The 8,555-nt window shown below is 44.3% G+C and overlaps 1 pseudogene; it reads right to left on the reverse strand.

The window, feature by feature from the left end:
* Positions 1-5,779: 5,779 nt before the first annotated feature.
* Positions 5,780-7,578, reverse strand: LOC143397006 (thiol S-methyltransferase TMT1B-like; annotated as a pseudogene).
* Positions 7,579-8,555: the final 977 nt, after the last annotated feature.

Genomic DNA, 8,555 nt, shown 5'->3' on the forward strand with positions numbered 1-8,555 from the left:
AGAACTTAAAAATTAAAGATTTGGAACTGGATGGGTATCAACCATATACCAAGCTCTCTGACCATTACTAGGTACCCAACAAAGAATTAAAATCCAGTCTAGTGAAACTTGGAAATAAATAAATTGCAACCTGTTGTTAAATTGATATAGAGCAAGCAAAAGAGTATCTAATCCAAAATAATGTGTGGTTGTTTGTTATCTTCAACTCAATACTGGCTCTGGAGACTATATGACAACCTGCAATTGTCCATAAACTCCATTTTAATGACCATTTTATTTACATGAATTTATATGTTCAATTTCCTACTTAAGAAAAAGTGAATAAAAAAAGAAAGTGGAAATTTTAAGACAATTGATAAAGCAGTTAATTGCTATACTTTCATTTGGGCAATGTATTATTATTTTTAAATTTTAGAATTTTTCATTTATTTATTCACTTAAACTAACATATTAATAAACTTAATTGCATATGCTTGGAAAAAATGAATAAGATTTTTTAATTGAAAAAGCAATTGAATTACTAGTTGAACAACTCAATATGAATTAGCCCATAAATGTTTTCAGAGAGGATACCATTTATACTGGATTTTGACAAGTAGGAGTAAGACAAGAAATCAAAAACATTGAGTAGAAAAAATATTAGGGATAGGAACCCAAAATTTTAATCCAAGGATCTTGAATACGTGATACTGTCATTTATATCAATCAAAACAAAAGGAGTAAGAAGAATGTGGAGATTATAATTTTAGTTTTGAATTAAGTTAAATTCTCATCTAAAATAAAATCAATGCTGATAGTGTCAAGGCATTTGAATTCGGGACCACCCTCTGGATTTTGCAACCCTTATCACATAGGTGATCATTGATTATATAGGAATATAGGGGCTCAAATAGTAAGCTCTAAAGGTCCTCCCAATATTTAAAGAGCAGCAAATGCAGATGGAACAATAGGAAAAATAAAATATCTGTGGAATTCATGGAAAGAGAATATCTTAAGAAACAGGTTGTTGTCAATGTGAAATGCTGCAGAGAGTAATTAAAATGAAGAATTAAAGTATTTGAGTAAATAATAGAGTTTCATTGTTTATCCTAACCACTTTGAAAAAATGTCGAAGCTGGAGGTAGGGTAAGAATTAGACTGTAGAGTGTTATTGGTGAAAAGTTAAAGCTGAAAAGGTAGAGAATGGTAAAAATGGAATTTCAAGAACAGAGGAATAAAAAAAATGACCACCTAGTTATGTTTCTTCATAGTATTCTGTGTTTTCTCATTCATAGTATAACCAAAATAATGGTTATATTTTTTAATGTATTCTTTTCTAGTCTGTAAGGTCCAGGAGTGCAGAAATACTATGTTCTTTTTGTTTGTTTGTTTGTTTTAGTTGTAGATGAACATAACAACTTTATTTTTTTAATGTGGTACTGAAGATCAAACCCAATGCCTCACACATGCTAGACAAGTGCTCTATCACTGAGCTACAAGTCCAGCCTAGAGATAATATATTTTTGATCACAATTCCAACTGTAATGCCAAGCAAGAGTATGCTATTGAATGGATGAATGAATGATAGATGGATAGATGGCTATATAAACAAATGGATGAGGGAAGCCAGGACAGAATATTTTTAAGTGAAGACCTTTGATCATTTTAGTATTTACCAAAAGCACTAAATTAGAAAAGCATGCTTCATATGAACTTCTTAGGTCTGCATAGAAAATTTACAGATGGGGAAACTGAAACTTAGAAAAGTGAAACAGCTTCTGCAAGGACACACAGCTAAGTGCCTGGACTAGAATCAGAAGTTGAATAATATTGGCACCTGTGTAACCACTGTGCCAGGCAGCCATTCCAGTAGACTTTAACATTTGCTCTCTTCAGCATGACCAAGTATTTTTAAGGACCATTGACGTTTTTACCTATTGCATGCTTCTCCAAGATCTCAACAGGCTTGATCAGAAAGCTTTAGTACATCAATCTATTTAGGATATCAGAAGCATACAAAAAGCCATATTACTCCACCATGTTGTTCTTTTTTTAATTATATACATTTTATAAGTGCATTATAGTTACACATAATTGTGTAGGGGTTTTTTACCTATTAATACATTTATATAACATAATTTGCTCCATTTCAATCTCCAGTATGCCTCCTTCCCATCCCTCCTCTTTCCCCCTCACCTGCTTTCTTTACCTTATTGGTCTTCCTTCTTTTCACTTGTTTTTAAGTGTTATACTTAAAAGTGGAATTCACTGTGACATATTCATATGTGCACATTGCATGCTTTTGTCAATTGTATTTCGAATTTCTCCCCTTTCCTTATTCCTTCTTACTCCTCCTCAATCCCCTTCCTTTACTCCATTGTTCTCCCTTCTATTTTTATGAGTCCCCTTTTAATGTTTTTAATTAATGAATTATAAATAAATAGTTGGGTTCATTGTGACATATTCATTTATACACATAATACAACTTGCTTCATTTCAGTCCACAGTGACTTTTCCTTCCCTCTCCTCCTCCCTCTTACTCCTCCTCTTTCTCTACTCGATTGGTTCCTCCATCTATTGTTATTTCTTTAATTGGTGCTTGAGAGAAATGCATAAAGGTAAAATTCACTGTGGTATATTTATATATGTCCATTGCTAAATTGGTAAATTTCACTCCACAGTTTCCCCCCTTTCCCAACTCCCCTTCCCCCACCCTTTGATCCCTTTTTCTACTCCACTGTTCTCCACTTTTTTCATAAGATTACTTTTTAAAGTTGATATTTCTCTCTAGCTTCTGCATATGTGAGAAAACATTAAATCTTTGACTGTCTGTGTCTGGCTTCTTCATTTAGCATGATGTTCTCCAATTCCATCCATTTACCAGCAAATGGCATAATTTCATTCTTCTTTATAGTTCAGTAAAACTCCATTTTATATATACCCCACATTTTCTTTATCCATTCACCTGTTGATGAGCACCTGGGCTGTTCCATAACATGGCTATTGTGAATTTCACATGGATGTGCCTATATCCCTATAGTATGGTGATTTTAGGTCTTTTGGATAAATACCAAGAAGTGGAATACCTAGGCATATGGTGGATCCATTCCTAGTCTTTTGAAGAATGTCCATCCTGCTTCCCAAATTAGTTGTGCTAGTTTGCATTCCCACCATCAATGTATGATTATCTTTTCTCCTACATCCTTGCCAGCAATTATTAATATTTTTATTAGTGATTATTGCCATTTTAACTGCAATGAAATGAAATCTCAATGTAGTTTTGAGTTGCTGTTGCTAGAGTTGTGGAATATTTTTTCAAATATTTGTTGGCTATTTATATTTCTTTTGAGAAATGTCTACATTGTTCTTTTGCCTATTTATTGATTGAGTTATTGGGGGGTTCCCTTGTTTGTTTGGGTGTTAAGTTTTTTGAGTACTTTATACATTCTGGATATTAATTCCCTGTCAGAAAAGTAGTTGGTAAAGAATTTCTCCCACTCTGTAGGCTCTCTCTTCATACTCTTAATCATTTCCTTGCTATGAATAAGATTTAAAACTTTGCCCCCCTCCTCCCTCAACTTCCTAGTGCAGCTTCTCCCATTGGAGCAGTCAGAGCTCATCTTTCCCCACCAACTATCACAGAGCCCGTCTGACCGTGCAGCCCTCAGCCATGGAAGTTGGGGGTCCAGGGTCTTTGGGGTAACTTATGTGTGTGCATGAGTGTGTCTGCAAATATGTGTGTGTGCGTGTGGGTATGTATGTATGTATGTGAGAATGAACAGAGCTCTAACATTCGAGGATCAGGAATAAGGAATGTATTTGCATGAGGGTGACGTGAGTTCTAGTGACAGAGGTGGAAATCATTAGGAGGCTGAGGTTCTAAAGGTGTGTGTATGCAGCTGGAGGCATGCACTAAGAGCTAGGTGGGCTCATGGGGCTGAGCATGTAGGAGTGTGGAGAGGCTCCATGCACGTCTCTTCTGTGGACATGAGTATGCACAGATGAAAGTGCAAGGAGATGCTGTGCAGCCTGAGCTTGTGGGAGTCTTGGGCAGTTCTGAGTATGAGTATGGAAAGGCCACATGGCCACCTTGGTGTGCAGGACAGCGTGGTCATGATGTAAGGAGGGGATGGAGTACTGGATTCATGGAGGAGAGGTCCCTGCCTAAGGGAGGTGCTACCCAGTGTACAAGCACACAGGGGGTATGTAAGGCACGAAGGGGCCAGGTATGCAGGGGTTGAGGAAGCTATTTCCTCCTCAGATCTTGTTAGTGTTATGGGGGATGCTGTTGGCCTCTTAAGAAGCTTGGGTAGATAGAAATCTTGGGAGTTAGAGGTCCTGATGTCCCACCTCCAAACCTCCCTTTCAGAGGCTCAAGGAGATTTCCTTTCCTGCTCCTCTTGATCTTCCTCTTGCTGTGAATGAGAACCTGGGGCCCTGGCACTGGTGGCACCCTGGGTGCTGCCCATGGTGCTGGGTGCTGGCTGGCCTGTCTCTGTTCTGCTTCAGCTGGTTGTTTCTCTCCCAGGGGTGGTGGGGGCAAGGCTCTGTGCTGTGGGTGTCTTTCCCCAGGACCTCAGCCCTGCAGCTCCTCATAGTCTGGCTTGGTGTCCTTAAAGATGGGATTCATCAAGCGGGCAAAGCACCCTGAGGCCACAGTGCCCCAGTACCATGCAGTGAAGATCCCTCGTGAAGACCGGCAACAGTTCAAGGAAGAAAAGACAAGGACCATCTTGAGGAACAACTGGGGCAGTCCCCGACGGGAAAGTCCTGACGCACACCCCATCCTGGCCGCTGATGGGCACCCTGAGCTGGGCCCTGAGGTGCACCCTGTGCCAGGCACTGCCTAGCTTCCTTGGTCTCATCCTGGCCCAAGGGTCCCTTCCATCTCTTCCTGAGTGGCTCCTCTGGATGAAGAGAGTAGAACTGGTTGCTGACACTGCCTCAAGATTTGGCAGGATCTGCTTTCTCAGGAGCACAGACCTCACCCACCCATGAGAACCAGCCCGATCTTCCCCTTGGAATGCTGGGAGACAAGAGGGTGTCAACCAGGGATGGGGCTGTGGGGCAGGGCAAGAAGGGCAGGGATGTCCTGCTATACAGTGGGGATCAGAATCCCTCCTTCTGCCATTCCCCTTGTGTAACCTGTCTCCCCCAAAGTGCCTTAGCCGGACAGTAGGGAGGAGATTGTGTTGCTGACTCAGGGGCTTCTCCCTCCTCAGTTTCCCTTCTCCTCTGACCTTAGTTTGCTGCATCAGTCTAGTGGATTTTGTCTATTTATTTAAAAAAAATTGAAGACAAAACCTCTGGCTTCTTTGTTAAGTGCTACTCCTTCCTCCCCAGGGTCTCCCCTTCTTTGGTACCCCCACAGCTCAGTGGGGAGGGAGTAGTGGGGAGAGAGACTCGGGTGGCCAGGCAGGGTTGCAGTACCATGGCTTCTGTGACTAGTCCCAGGAGCACATAGGAGTAACCTAAGGAGGGCAGGGGGAGCTGTCCTGCGAGAGGGATGGGTGAAGTCTGGGAATTTTTAGTTAAGGAATGACAAGGCATAATGTTTTCCTATCTCTGGTCAGGGTAGGAATAGGTTTTGGGTTTTGGTTTGGTTTTTGTGGGGGTTTTTTGTTTTTTGTTTTTTAGAGCTAGAGATTCCCCTCAGGCAGAGAGAGGAACTAGGGAGGATGGTGGTAGGAGAAGCTTCTCTCATTCTTGATTAGATCCCTCAGCAGAAGACAGATTTGGCTGTGGGTGGCTTTTTCTGACTGCGGACAGGAGAGGGAGCAAATGACCCCCCCAAGGAAGTTTATTTCACAGCCTTCCCCATGATGTGGGGCCCAACAGGTAACCATTTGAGGGGAGGGGGCTGTCGTTCCATTTGGATCTCAGAGAACTGGGCATTCTCCAGGTCCTTCCAGGTCTCTCTGGTAAGGTAGCAGCCATCCCCAATGTGCTTCCAGGTGGGCTCAAAAACTTGCTGCCACATGAAGGCCTGGCTTCCTCGCGGATAAGCCACGTGCTCCCAGAAGAACAGCACTCCTCCCTGGGAGGGAGGAGAGGGTCAGTGTCACTAGCTGCTCCATCCTGCTCCTTCCTTCTTCCCTCTGATCAAGCCTGGCCAAATCTCTTAGTGAAGTGGGAGCAGCTGGTCTGAGAGTTTTTGGAGCAAACTGCCTGCTCTGACATTTTCTGCAACCCCTGCTCCTACCCTCCCTCAAGGGGCCTGTGAAGAACCTCTTGTAACTGAGGGGCAAATGACTGCTAGAGATCTTTAAAGAAGGTCCAGAGGACAGACAGAAGGTGATTAAGAAACAAGGGCAGATGGCTCACTATATACAGATGCACCAGGCCTCTCTATCAAGACTCAGGTGCGTGCCATAGCCGTTCCTGACATCTCCTCCAACATCCCAGAGAAACCTCAGACCCTGCCTGATAACCACAGGGGGTTTCTCCAGCTCTTCTCTTCCCACTACCCTCCCCTAGTGATTCACTCACCCCCCCCCCCCCGTGCTCTTAATTAGCAGCTACAAGCTGGCAATGTCCAACTCTATCTCCACGCTGCATCTTTTCCTGCCTTCCAGTTCTAGCCCTCTAACAGCCCACATGGTTTCTTGCTTGGCTGTCTCAGCAGCTCCTGGGACCTAACAAGTCCCAAACAGTGTTCCTCCATTCCAGCAAATGGTCTAGCACCCATTATCCCTTCAGTTGCTCACACCAGAAACTTGGAAACTATCCTAAACTCCCCTCTCTCTATGCCCCGCTTGTAATATTATGGATTTAAAAAATGTGTGGATCTACTCCACCTAATATCTCTACTGGCACACTTATTTCCCCACCCTCCATGTCCTGTTTAATTCTTCTGATCTCAATTTAAACTTCACTTCCTTAGGTGAATTCCCCACCTCCCTCCACCTCCTGTTAGGTGACTCTCCTGTCTGCCCCAACAGCATCCTATTGGGTCCACCATGGTCTCTCTTACTCAGCAGCAGGTGTCTAATGTACTAACACCTCAGTTCCCCCTCCTGGGGCCCCCAAACTCTGGGGTGGCCAATGCTGTTTGCCTGCCCCAGGCCCCCGTCCTTCCCACTCTGCTCACCGGCCTCAGCACTCTGTGGACTTCCTGCAGGACCCTCTTTGGGCTCTGCACAGAGCAAAGCACCAGAGTGCAGACCACCACGTCCATGGAGCCATCAGCCACTTGTTTCATGTCCTCTCCAGGGGTCACCACAAACCACTCATATTGGAGGTGCCTGTTCTCAGCCATGCTCCTTTTCAGGAACTTCTCAAAGTGGGGGTTTGGGTCCAGGCAGGTGATCATGCAGCCAGCAGGATAGAACTGGAAGTTGGCACCAGTGCCACAGCCCAGCTCCAACAGGGCCACCTTCCCTGAGTTTCCCATCAGCCCCTTTATCTCACTGAAGAGCTCCCGTTTCTGGCTCTCCATCATTCGGTTGGTTTTGGCAGCCAGCACGGCCATCAGGTAGGGAAAGTAGCACAGGGGCTACTTTTGCACAGGGGCTGCCAGAAGCCCAGCAGAGCCATCAGGTGCAGGGGCAGTGTCAGGAGCAGCATGAGTAGCTGCAGGAGTTGGACCAGAACATCCATGGCACCAGCTTCTGGTGGTGCTTCTGTTGGGGCACTGCCTTACTTTCTCTGCTCAGCCTCTGCAGAAACCAGTCTCCCCTCCTCCTGTTTTAGGACTTGCTCCTTGGGTCGGGATTGGCAATCTTCCTTACAGGGTGGAGAGGGTGTGTGGAATTCCTCCAGAGGGCAAGGTTCTCACAGTGCTATGGGCTCTCCAAAACCTTTATGTGGGGCAAAGGGACAGGTGGTGCCTGTGTTCTGGGGAGTGCTGCCCAGCTGAGGAGGGTGGTATCTCTAAGGCTGAGTCACCTTAGAGGGGAGTCTTAAGGGAACCAGGGATTATGTCTCATATCACTACTTCATGGGAGCCAAATGCCAGGGAAGAGCTGCATCATGGGGGATACCCTAGTCTCATTCTAATCTCAGGTCTGCTTCAGTTGATTGTGCAAGCTGGAAATTCTGGTTGGGTTCCCTGAGTACACCCTGAGGGCTGTGTAAACTGTAACAGGAGGAGGCCTAACAGAAGGTTCAGGGTTAGACCTAATATAGCTTAAGAAAAAGGGAGGTTACTGGTCAAAAGAAAAGCACTTTCTGAGCTTACTGGTGTTTATTTTTAAATCCAAGGCCTCAAGACTCCAGAAATAGAAGAAAGAAAAAAAAACAGAGTACAGATGAAGTCAAGAGACCTGAGTGCTAAGAAGTCTGAGTTCTGCCACTTAGTCCTGTGTCTCTTGGGCAAATGTCTTTACTTTCTTGGTTTTGACTTATTATGTACAAATTGGGGAGTCAAGAAGAGGCTGGAGGGCCTTACACAGTTTCCAAGATCTCCTCCTGCTCCCATGTTTGTGTGTTCTAAGGAGTAGCAGAAGGAAGCTATTGACCCTGGGTGTCCTCACAGCTCCCTGAGGACCTCAGTTACAGCCTAGGACAGTAACCTCCAAAATTCAGAACCAGAAATTGCCACCAAAACAGGGACGTCCCAAGATGCCAGACTTTTG

This window comes from Callospermophilus lateralis, chromosome 4 (genome assembly GCF_048772815.1).
Source record: "Callospermophilus lateralis isolate mCalLat2 chromosome 4, mCalLat2.hap1, whole genome shotgun sequence".
Taxonomy (NCBI): Eukaryota; Metazoa; Chordata; class Mammalia; order Rodentia; family Sciuridae; genus Callospermophilus; species Callospermophilus lateralis.